The sequence below is a fragment of the Crocodylus porosus genome, unplaced genomic scaffold, assembly GCF_001723895.1.
Source record: "Crocodylus porosus isolate Cpor-Errol unplaced genomic scaffold, CroPor_comp1, whole genome shotgun sequence".
Lineage (NCBI taxonomy): Eukaryota > Metazoa > Chordata > Crocodylia > Crocodylidae > Crocodylus > Crocodylus porosus.
This window is the reverse complement of record NW_017728951.1, coordinates 22274506-22286930: the sequence shown is the minus strand read 5'-3', so window position 1 is coordinate 22286930 and position 12425 is coordinate 22274506.

Genomic DNA, 12425 nt, shown 5'->3' with positions numbered 1-12425 from the left:
AAAAAAAAAAAAAAAATCAACCGTTTTGTCCAACCCTAGGTTTTTTTTAAATTAAATTCATGGCAAAAAATCACCTTTTTTTGGGGTTCCATTTCAGAATGGGGGGAAAAATTAGATGGAGACTTTTCTCATGAAGCAAATGAGCAAACAGAAGAAATTTGGTTCTCACCCAACTCTGAGGAATAGGGCAAAAGATATTCTCTTCTGCCAATTTGTGGACACAATCCAACAACTTTTCCACATCCCTGGATGCCATAAAGCAGCCAGATCTCTGAAAAAAATCAGGCCTGCTGATAATACTGTTTCCATTCTTGCATTTCCTCTATTATCCTCTCTCTTATCTCTTCCCTCCAGTCACCTACTCTAGTCTCTCCCTACTTTGCCCCCAATTCTGGTGATTGTCTGCTCCATTTTTCACCTCTTCCTACTCCTTTTTGTCCTTTTCATGGTGTCCATTTTGTCTAGCCGGGGACTCTGATTACAATGACCTGTAACAACCCGGGAGTGTTGCCATCAATACAAGTTAGGAATGAAAGCAGTATTGACCTCCACTACTTCTGTAATTCCCAGCAATCAGCCTCCAGTCTCCTCTCCTTTAATGATACATGGATAAACCATTTGACTTCACTTTACAGATCTATAAGAAGCATTCGCCACCTTTTATAACCCTCAGATTCGAGATGATTAGGGCTTGATTAAATCCCATCATCTATCAGGTCTTGCAAGCCACAGAAATTACTTGGTTTCCTTTCCCTCTCTCCCTCCTGGTTCTGGTCTTCGCATTTTAGATCTATGAATGAGCTTAGTTAAATATATTATACATTCAGAATAAATAATGAAACGGCCAACTATTGGCCTGTAATGCTGGCTGACTCATAAAAGAGCTATTAACCTCAGGTTAGGTTTTCTCAGCACAGATCGCAGAGGCCAGTGCATCTGAATATTGAATATTTAGACACGGAGGTGAGGATTTCAGGAGGTTCAATGCATGATGCTCAGGCTAAAATGCACAGCATCCGCTTCCCATTCCCACCCTCTGATGGGTGTGGATATTATTTATAAACTGGATCCATTTCCATTCAACCATAATAAAGGCAGCCTTTGGTAATTCTTAAAAGAGTAGGAAGGCTGGTTTGACACTCAATCAAGGACCGAACACTGCTTTTGATTTTAATGCACACTAAAATTGACCTAATCCCTGACATTCTTCCTCCATGCTACAGGTGATAATGGCCCTCCTCCCTTTTGATAGGTCTTGATCTCCCATCAGTCAAGCTGCTTCTGCTAATTGTTTGCCTGTTCCCCCTGGGAATTTCTCCCCTCTCCAATTTCACAATCTTACCCACTGTTTTGAATTATTGCTGTGCCTGGTTCTTCCCTAAGGCTGATGAAAGCTTTCATTTGAAAGCTTGTCTAACTTCATCCCAACCACGCAGTTAGTCCAATAAAAGAGATCACCTACAACAATCCTTGTCTCCTGACTTTGATAGAGTCATTTGGCTTCTCTCTGTCTCAGTTTCCCATCAGTAAATTGTGGAGGAAGGACACCTCTCTATCAAATAGGGGTGCTGTGAGGATACATAAAGGTTATGAGTTGCAAAGATGTCTCAGTAATAGGGACTATACAAGGACCTTGGATGCAGTACTAGTGTGTCTGCTCCATTATGGTGGCCAGGACAAGGCATCCCAATTTAACATGTATACAAGCGATAAGCGTAAGGGTCTGGGACAGGCCTTGCATAAACAGGTTTGACCCAGATCAGTTAAGTCTGATAATACATTGAACCAGGTTCATCTTAAGTCAGTTTCAGCCATTTTCAAACTGGTTTATGTGCACCGAACATCTGTTCTGTTACAGGTTTAAACCAACTTCTGATCACTTAAATTGGTTTATGTGTAATGTCTGTCCCTAGCCTGGAAGTTTGGCTCCCATTTCTTTAGAAGCCTGCAAGGAGTTCTTGAATCAGTGGCTTTATTTCTTGTTTGGAGTTTTTCTAAAATAGTTTCATAGTCAGTAGGGTCAGAAGGGACCGAGTCCAACCCCCTGCCATGGCAGGAAAGAGTACTGGGGTCAAACAACCCCAGCAAGGTGATTGTCCAGCCTTGTCTTAAAGATCTCTAAGGTAGAAGCCAGCACCACTTCTCTTGGAAGTTGGTTCCAGATCTTAGCTGCCCTGACAGTGAAGTAGCACCTCCTAATGTCTAATCTGAATTTACCCTCTGCCAGCTTGTGACCATTATTTCTAGTCACTCCTGGCAGTGCTTGGGGGAACAGGGACTCCCCCAGTGCCTGCTGGTCCCCTCTGACTTGTTTGTAACAGGCCATTAGATCCCCCCTCAGCCTTCTCTTGTGGAGGCTGAACAGGTTCAGGTCCCGTCGCCTCTCCTCCTAGGGCCTGCCCTGCTGCCTCTGACCATGTGAGTGGTCTTCTCTGGACCCTCTCCATGTTGTCCACGTCCCTCCTGAAGTGCGGCGCCCAGAACTGGGTGCAGCCCTCCAGCCAGTTGGCAACCCATTTGACTGTGCAGGTGTCGATGCCACAGCTCCCAGTTTCTTAATGAGAACAGGGTGAGAGACAGTGTCGAAGGCCTTCCCAAAGTCCAGGGAGACTATGTTCACGGCTGCCCCTGCATCTAAGGATTTGGTGACTTGGTTGTAGAAGGCACCAGGTTGGTCTGACAGGACCTGGCTCTAATGAACCTGTGTTGGTTGCCCCTAAGCATAATCTCCCCTGCTGGCCCCTCGTGGACATGCGCCAGAATAATTCTCTCAAAAAGCTTACCCAGGACCGAGGTAAGACGAACTGGCCTATAGTTCCCCGGGTCCTCCTTCCTCCCCTTTTTGAAGATGGGAACCACATTGGCCTCTTCTAGTCCTCTGGCCCCACACCAGAGCACCACGAGTGCTCGTACAGCCGTGCCAGGGGTCCCACAATGACCTCAGCCAATTCCCTCAGCACTTGGGGGTGGAGATCGTCTGGACCAGCTGATTTAAATACATCCAGTCACTCCAGATGCTCCCTGACTAGATCCTCCCTGACCCTTGGCCTAGGTGCGCCTCCCTTGGGGCCTGAGGGGAGCCCAGTGCGGGGGCTGATCTGGTCCCTGCTCAGGAAAATGGAGGCAAAGAAGTCATTAAATAGGTCAGCTTTGTCATCTGGTGTGACGACCAAATTTCCTAGTGTGTCTTGCAGGGGCCCCACATTACCCGGAACCTTCTTTTTGCTCCCTATGTATTTAAAAAAGGACTTCTTGTTCTCCTTAATCCAGGAAGCTAGTCCCAGTCCCATCTCTGCCTCAGCCTTCCTGACCCCCCCTGCAGCCCCGAGCAACCGCAGTGTAGTCCTCCCTGGTGATGGCCCCTCCCTGCCATTGGGTATACACCTCCCTTTTAGCTAGGAGACATTCCCAGATGCTCTTGGTGAGCCATGGGGGCTTTTGCGCCCTCCTGCTCCCTTTGATCCATGTTGGGATTACCTCCCTTTGGGCTTGAAGGATCGTCTCCTTTAGGAGTGACCACTCTCCTGGGATACCTGGATCCCCTCCCCTTCGGGACCTCAGCGCTTCCCCGACTATTCTCCTTAACTCACTGAAGTCCACCCTCCTGAAATCTAGGGCTGCTGCCTTGCTGCCGGCCTTTGCTACTTTGCGGTGGATGGTGAATTCCAGCAGGCGATGATCGCTGTCGCCCAGGGGGTCGAGCACCTGCAGCCCCCTCACCAGGTCATCACCCATGGCCAGCACCAGGTCCAACAAGGCATCTCCCCTGGTGGCGCTGTGCACCTCCTGGGTTAGATGGAGGTCCTGCATTTTGGCTAGGAACCCACGTGAGTGGTCAGACCTGGCTGATGCTCTTCTCAGCAGATGTCTGGAAAGTTCAGTTCACCCATGATGACCATGTCCTTTGACCTAACTACCTCCGTGAGCTGACTTAAGAATTCCTGGTCTAGCTCCTCCCCTTGGTTTGGAGGTCTGTAGTAGACCGCCACCACTAGGTCTCTTTCCCTTTGACTGCCTTGTATTCTAACCCAGAGCACTTCCGTGTGCCCCTCCTTTGACTCTGTGCTACTTGGTGAGGATGTGTATTCCTCTTTAATGTAGAGCACCCCCCACCTTTCCTCCCTGTTCTGTCCCTCCTGTATAGCGTATAGCCCTTGATATTCACCGCCTAGTCATGCGTTGGGTCCCACCACGTTTCAGTGAGCCCCACTATCTCTGGGTTGGTGTCAGCTAGCAGGAGGGTAAGTTCCTTCTGCTTTTTTCCCATCCTACGAGCATTTGTGCAGAGGCATTTGAGGTCTCCTGTGGATGTGTGCACTGGCCCCCTAATCACAGCATTGCCCTGGCTGCCATTGCTTACCTGTGTATATGTTCCACTCATTGGTCTAGGCCGGGCTGTACTTGTGAGTGCTGCTTGGTTTAGCGGTCCAAGGCTTCCTCCTCCCTTGTCTTCCCCTTCCAGGAGAGGAGCAGATAACAACAACAAAAAATCCCCTATGCTATGGTGAAGCCACAGGCCAATGTCCTATGGACAATTGTAGAAAGGTAGTCACACTGGATCACTAAAAACTACTCTGGACAAGACACTGGGGAATGTACTGGCACCAGCAATTCTGGCCTGGCTGAGCTTTAGACCAGATTATTATTAATTAGTCCTTTTCTGTTTCCAGGTCCTATGAGCCTATGTAATGTCCAGAGACAAAGATATGGGATGCTTAATCTAAGCCAACCTGTTCTGGGGTTAAAAATTGCCTTTCCATTTGATGCAAAATAGATGTCTCAGAGAAAGCACAGGCAGGAATGAAAAAACATTAGTAATTGCTGCTTTGCAAAGGAAAACTCCAGGGTCCACAGACTTAATTATGTTAATCACCCCATCAATCTGAACCTAGGAGGGAATGCAATCCTTCTAAGGAATGCAGATATTGATGCTCCAGCAGAATTCCTGTTTTTCTTACATTCCCCGAGACAATTGATCACCTGGCATCAGTCAAGGGTATCACCTAGCTCTCAGAGATAAGCCAGGGCAGTTCAGATACTCTCAAAGGGCCAGGGACCTGAGGGTACAGATGGGATTGGGCTATCTGCCATGTGAGATAATGAGGTCAGTTTCTGAAGATTCAAATCTCAGAGAAATCTCACTGTGGTAAAAAAGACTAAGGGAGAGAAAAGATTTGTTAGACCTTAAACGAGCTATGAAATCCATCTTACCTCTTAGTCTCTTCTTTTTGTCACCTTCTTGCCCTTTTTAATTTTTCTGCTTTAACATATTTTATGGGGAAAATGGGAAAGAGGTTTTCTATGACTCATGGCCAGACACTGAAACCAAAACTTCCAGAGATAAGAGCATGAATCTCATTTGATCCTGAGCTGAAGATCCAAAAAAAGCTTCTTCCATACCTACATGCTGCTATGGGTGGTTGGTATTGAGGGTTGCATATATTATCCTACTGCAGATGCATGCCAGAGGAACACCAGAAAAGAAGCAGACAAGCCGGTTCTTAGAAGAGTTGCACTTCTTAACAAGCTTTAAATGGGGTGATGGATCAAAAATTCAAATAGACCCTTGGGTCATTCCAATCAATGTGAGAAGTTTATTGATTAACTGACAAAGCAACATTAGTAGCAAAGTATAAAGCATGATCTTATGGTCTTGATAACCGCAAAGCAATGCTGGCCAGGCTCTCAGTCTCCATCATCAGGGGATTTTCCAAATGATTTGGTGGATGTCATGTGGGGGCCTCTCCAAATTCCCTCCAGCCAATGTCCAGAATTGATGGATGGCTGGTGAAAACAATTTCAATATTCTACTACCTGATTCCCAATTGGTTTTATTTAAATTTTTTTGTTTCATTGAAACTTTCAAACCTGGATTAAACCAGGTTTCTTCTGAACCCAAAAATTGCCAAATAGTTAAGATTTATATCCTTGAGAAAGAAAAAAGCAAGAAAAGGGAAGGCTTTGTTTCTTTTTTTTAAAACTTCACTCCCTTTCCATGGTGGAATATTGCTTCACGTTGCTTTCCTTTTTCCTCCCCCCTTGCCTTTGTTTATGGTCTGACAAGACTGCTTTGCTTTCCCAGATTCCTTTCACCTTGGGCATTTTTATACACATGCATTTGTCTGCTCCGACACACCGGAGATCCGGCAAGAAGAAGGTGAGCTGATGTACCTGGCGCTGCAGAGCATGCATTTGTGTAAACGGTGAAATGTGCATCTGTGCACAATGGTGGCAGCACGCCTTTCAACTAAAATACCTTTGATGCATTTTAGTTCAGAAGTGCATCACCGCCATTTTCTTAGCACCGCTGCACATTTCACCACTGATGCAAATGCATGTGCTGCAGCGTTAGTGCCCAGCGCTGAGGTGCAGTCATGTGTACAAATGCTTTTAGTGCTCTGTTTAATGGTTTCTAAGGAGACATACAAATGGCTTCCCTTTATTATGTTAATGAAGCCAGCTGTTGCAACTACAAGGGTTCACACCATAGCAGGGGTGGGCAAAATGCAGCCTGCCAGGCCATTCTATCCCGCCCACGGGGCCCCTAAAAAATTTAGAAAATTAATTTTTCTCTGCCCTGGGCAACCTGTCATGCAGCCCTCAATGGCTTGCCAAAACTCAGCAAGCGGTCCCCTGCCCAAAATAATTACCCACCCCTGCACTACAGTCACTCAGGCCGGGGCTTCTTCGAGGCCCTCTGTTCTAGCTCAGGCCAAGGCTTCTTGAAAAAAGGCCTTACACACTCCAGCGCTTCACTTTGATTGTGGACAGAAGAGACAGGAAACTGGGTATTGAATGGCAGGAAATCAGACGTCAAATGTTATACTTTGCAGTGATTGGGTGCATATCACAAGTGCAGGGAAAGGTAAGATAGGGAAAGCCTAAGGACCTGTGTCTCATGAGATCTTCCAGGGGTGAGCTGGACTACGGCAGTGGGGCAAGCTAAGTGGTATTTGGCAGGGCTGAGTTTGAAAACCAGCTGGGCACATCTACACAGGACATTGCTCATTAGCATAATAACACTGGGCAGTAGCATAGCATAATAAAAACCATGCTAATAGCCTATTGTCCCGTGTTATTTGGCTAATGTGCAGTAAGCATTACTAAATAACCATGCGCTGGTGCTAATGAGCAGTAACTTTAGGTACTTCCATTTACCAAGGCAGTACTAAATTAAATGTGCAGTAGCTAAGGTGCATTCATGAACGTGTCGACGCGCCCACTTTGTAGCAGTCATCGGTAGCAGAATGGACATACGCTATTTGAACTCAGAGTTGTAACAGGCTTATATCCTCTCCAAATCAGGCACAAATAGGCATAACACCCTTTCGGCAGTGATTTGCACATAGATTCCTGCCTGGCTCTCCATGCTAATGTTTCCCTTTCTTAGGAAGACAATCTGTTCCAAGCAGAAGACACTCATGGCTTTAGCACTTGGGTGACTTTTTACCTCTCGTCCATGCTTCAGGAAAAGAAACTCACTTCAGTTCCAATTTGTTATCTACACAATTTCTGCAAAAGGTGACAAGTGTTTATAACCTTTGCTGAGGGAAGTGGCATGGGCAGGTTAGAAATAAAGGTCACAAGGGAAGTACATGGATCAAGGGAGAGGTGATGGGATACGTAACTTTTCACTGACAGGTCTCTGGTTTGAAACTGCTTTTGCTGCTGATCAAATCTGTTCCCCACGGATGGCTGTTCAGGTGAAATGAGTGGATGGATTTAACAGCATCAGATAGATAAAGATCCACATGTTCCCAGCACAGACTGGTTATAACTGCTTTTTAATTCTGGCCTTATTCCAAGCCTGTTATCTGGAGGAGATGGGCTCAGCATCCAGTCACAGATTTGCACAACCTATAGGAAAGCCTAGTGCTTCATATATATGGGTCCAACTATTGTTTTAGCAAATGCAGTGACATCATGTGTGCAATCAAGTGGTAAAATCTGTTCCACCAGTATGCATGCAGCTATGTGAAACACTGATTTTTTTTTTCAATTTTCTGGTTTGAAGCAAAACAAATTTTAGATAAGTATTTTGGGGCCCATCCAAAGCACTTGCCTTCTCAGGAAAATGAAAAACCAAAGACAAAAAGACAGAAGAAGATCACTCATTTGAATAAGAGTCAAATCATTCATCTGAAAAATTCACCTGAAAAAATGCATGTACTAAACATGTACTAAACAATTTCCGAGGTTTTTGTCTGAGTGCTGTTATTTTACATCATGTATTAATGTACAGATCTGTAGAAAAGGTACAAAGTTCTCACATCTTCTTTTGTCTTACTCCATTTCCCGTATTTATTCCAAAAGGAGTTCACATAGCATTCACTGTTTCAGAACAGATAACTTAACCACCCAGTCTCTGAATTTTTATGCTTCAGTGAAAAGCAAAAAAAAAAACCAAAGCGAAAAACCAAACCAACCAAAAATCACTCCCATACTGGCTTTTGCCATGTACTTCCTGACCACTACAGTTGGCATAGCATCCTGAAGCATGAGCTTGGGTCTTAGGATGTGTAGCTAAAATAAATTGGTTTTCAAGAAACCGTTCAATCACTTTTATATATCTGCCCATAATCGTACAACTCTGGGCCTGTCTCTAATACCGACCTTGACAAATTAACTATACATTGCCTAGAGAACATAGCTTTCCATTTGTAACAGACTAATTGCCCACATTTCAATATGTGGCCTATTTTACCTGTATGATGGGGCAGGATAATAAGAAAAAGGGCACAGGTTTTTTGTGTATTTCAAAATTTAGGTTTTTTTAAGGAAATTTGCTCCTTCCCCACTCCCCATTGCTCATCTCCCTCAATAAATGTGATATGGATTGGCTAAGAAAAGAAAATGTGGTTCCTGGACTTAATTATGCAATAAAGCAGTGATTGATCTCTTTTGGAAGAAGAATGTAGTTTCTTCTTCTCCCCCCAGTACTATTTCACCTTTAATAATTATGCACATTTCACTTTAGAAAATGGCATTGGAATGAAAGAAGATTGGAAATCTGGGGCTGTGAAAGGCTTTCGGACAGTAATTCTTTTGCTAGTTCTTCAGCAGCCTTTTTTATATTAGTTACGTAGCCAGGCATTTCACAGTCCACAGATAAGAGGATATTTTTTTTAAATGATAGGAGAACAAAACTAAGTGATTAAAATTTCCAACCTGGAAAAAAGGACTTGCTTATTTAAAGAAAAATTCATCTGAGTGGATTAAAACAGATCACTAAAGGGCCTAATGTGCAACCAGAGGTTTTAACAGCTGGAAATGAGAACCGAACAAGGAGACAGATCCTCTTCAGGAAATAAAAACTGCCTGGGTCTAGTGGGCTGAAGCCTGGAGAGATGTGCATAATGTCAGGGAACTTATCACCATGCCAATAGGCTGTTACTGAAGCAGAAGGAAAATTATTGAACTTTATAGCAGTTAAACATGAAAGAAAAAAGTTAGCACAATGCTGGTGCAGAAATTCTCCCTACCCAAGACATCAGGAAATTGAAATTTTGTTCCCATGGTAGCTGCAATTCACTGCCCTTGAATATAGATATTAGTATGGTAATGTATGGAAGTACCAGTCGAGATCAAGGTGGGGGGACATGATTTTGCTAGGCACTGTATAGCCATATGGTAAAGTGACAGACTAACTAGACAAGGCAGACAAAGGAGCATAAGAGCTGAGCACCTCACAATCTTCTAGCTTTATGCGGAGTAGGCAAGAATTATCACATCTTAAAGACGTGGAAGGAAAGCTGCAGGAAACTGGAAGTGACCTGTCCAGAAAAGCTGTGCCTTGAATGCATTTCTTCAGGATCACAGCCTCGGAGCCAGAAAGTACATCTTTCCTTTGGACTCTCCCAGGGGCACTGTATATTGATCATTGGGAGCTGAGGGAATATGAAACATCACAACATGTTTAATATCTCCAAAAAAAAAAAAAAAAAAAAAAATACAACCCAAATGAAAGCTCTGATATATCACTGGGTAAGCGATTTCATTTTCACTGTAATATATGCTTAAGCAACCGTTTAGTTGCTAAAGGAATTAAAAAGGAATTTACTATCTTTCACACCCATAGAACTCTCAGTCATGAACATATTCACTGATTTAAACTTTTTGTACATTTTATGGTGAGCGGGAATGGCTAAACTGGGCCAAGAAGAACATGGTGTGGATAGCTGTTGGAGATTTAGAAGTGATAATGAACCTAGAGTCATTCCATTGGGACTGGGACATCATTGTGAACTGCCATTTAATTTCAGATGGGTTCTGCTTGGTTTTTTTTAAACCAAACTTTGACTAGTATAAATACTGTAAATAGGGTGTGAAATGTGAGATTTGTAGTGCCAATATGGGTGCTTACACAAGTGACATTTTTGGCTAGCCCAGGCCCCTGAAAGTGCTTTATAGCCATGATTTAGCACACATGGGTGCAGAGTGCTTTTAAAATGGCTGATCACAAGAAAAATTAGCCCTGGTAAAATGAAATATTAGATTAAGGTACTCTAAAGCAGAGTGGCTTAGGGAACTTCTGTTCCCTCCAGGGTTAATCTTCCATGTGGGAATGGGGCTGGTGCTTGTGCTGGCAGCAACGGCTCGACCTAGTCCCCAGGGCTGCCAGAAGGGGAGGGAAGGAGAAGGGGAAGGAGGGAGAAGGGAAGGGAGTGGTCAGCACAGAGCTGCTGGCTGCTTTTGAATGGCCAGAGCTTGGGGGAGGAGGCTGGGGAACAGAGCCCTCTTGCCTCACAGGCCTGGCCTGGCTCCCCCCAGTATCCTATGCAGGGTAGCTGGGGGGCTGTGAGGTGAGGAAACTCCATACTACCCAAGTAGGGTCCCGCCCTCTCCAAGAGGGGTGGAGCAGGCTCTAAGTCATGGTGTTTTATGTAAAGTGCCATGACTTAGAGAGGAGCCCTGAACATCTGTCGGCACCCTATATGGCTGCAAAACACACAGGCATCTTCTAGGCATTTTCGAGGGAAGGAAGAGTGAGGTTTCTTCTCCTGAGATATAAAATAATCTTAAAGCATACATATAACAAAGACTTACAAAGGAATCTGCTTTCCAACCCTAACTCTAAACCTTGTAAATTTGTAACTGTGTGGATATGCCCTTGCTTAATTATCTGAAATAGATAGAGCAATTATGATGATAATTATCATGTCTTCATCTACAGGGTCAACAAAGAAAGTGTCATTGCTAACACTTCCCCTCTTTTCTTGATCTCGCATGCAACATAATTCTGAGATAGGAATTTTTGTACCCAACTGATATCTGTATAAGGTCCAAGAACAGGGACATATGTGAGTGCTTCACTCAATAGCCTTGGATGGACATCTTCCTTGTAAAGTTGTTGGCATTTCTTGCCTTGTTAGTTTTCAAAAACTAATAGTTTAATGCAGTTGGAATGCCTCTGGGTAATGAATAACACACTTTGGATCATTGCTTGTGAATTATAGGCTCATCAGAGAAGCTGGACACATCTCTTAATGTACTCTGGAAGTGACTCAGATACTATGATTAAGGGAATGATACCAGAATTTAAATAGAATAGAAGAAAATAATGACTCAGTTCAAACATTATCAAATCAAACTGCTTCTCATGGGACTATATTCAGGGCTTGGGTGGATAAAATCATTTTTTACAAAGTTTGATTTTTTCAAACTCTGCTTAAAAAATGCATCCAGTTTAAACTGGGGACTGTATCCTCAATTTAAACAAGGTACCCCAGGGTTTTATGATGTTTCTAATTGCTATTGGCTTCCTCTGATGCTGGTTATGATTCCTAGATCATTAGCGGCATGGAAAGATCTCTTTAAAATAGAATTAATAAGTATAAGGAATGGTGGCAGTTGAATAGTGTCCCCTCGGTGGGTGTGATCTGAGGTTGGAAACCCATTGCACAAGAGGCTGTATTCACAAATGCTAAGAGGCTGGCTCTTCCTTAACTTAATTACAATCTAAATAACCATATTTCAGAAGCAATGTTGTGAGGGTGAGATAAGAGTTGCAAAGCATTTCTTGGATAAAGGGATCTATATCAGAACAGAGATGTTATTTTACATAAGGAAAGGGAGCAAAGAAACAAACTTATGAAGGCAGTCTATGTTACAGTCAACATCTGAATGCAGATGTCTTGAATCTTTGTCCAAAGTTCGCCTCTCATGTTGTGTTTTATACAAGTGTCTCTCATTAATTGCTCTAATTACTTGTTTTTGTAAATGTGCATAACATATGCACACACACAAAGGCTGCAGGTAAAGTTGACATTTTATATCATCAGAAATCATTCTTCCAGCAAATCTATTTCTAACATGACAGGCATACCATGGGAGAGTGGAGCTGTCAGGAAAATTCCTCAAGAGGATAATAAACCTGTGTGAAAGGGGACAACATGTATATGAGGAGATAGTGCCATGACCTGAGA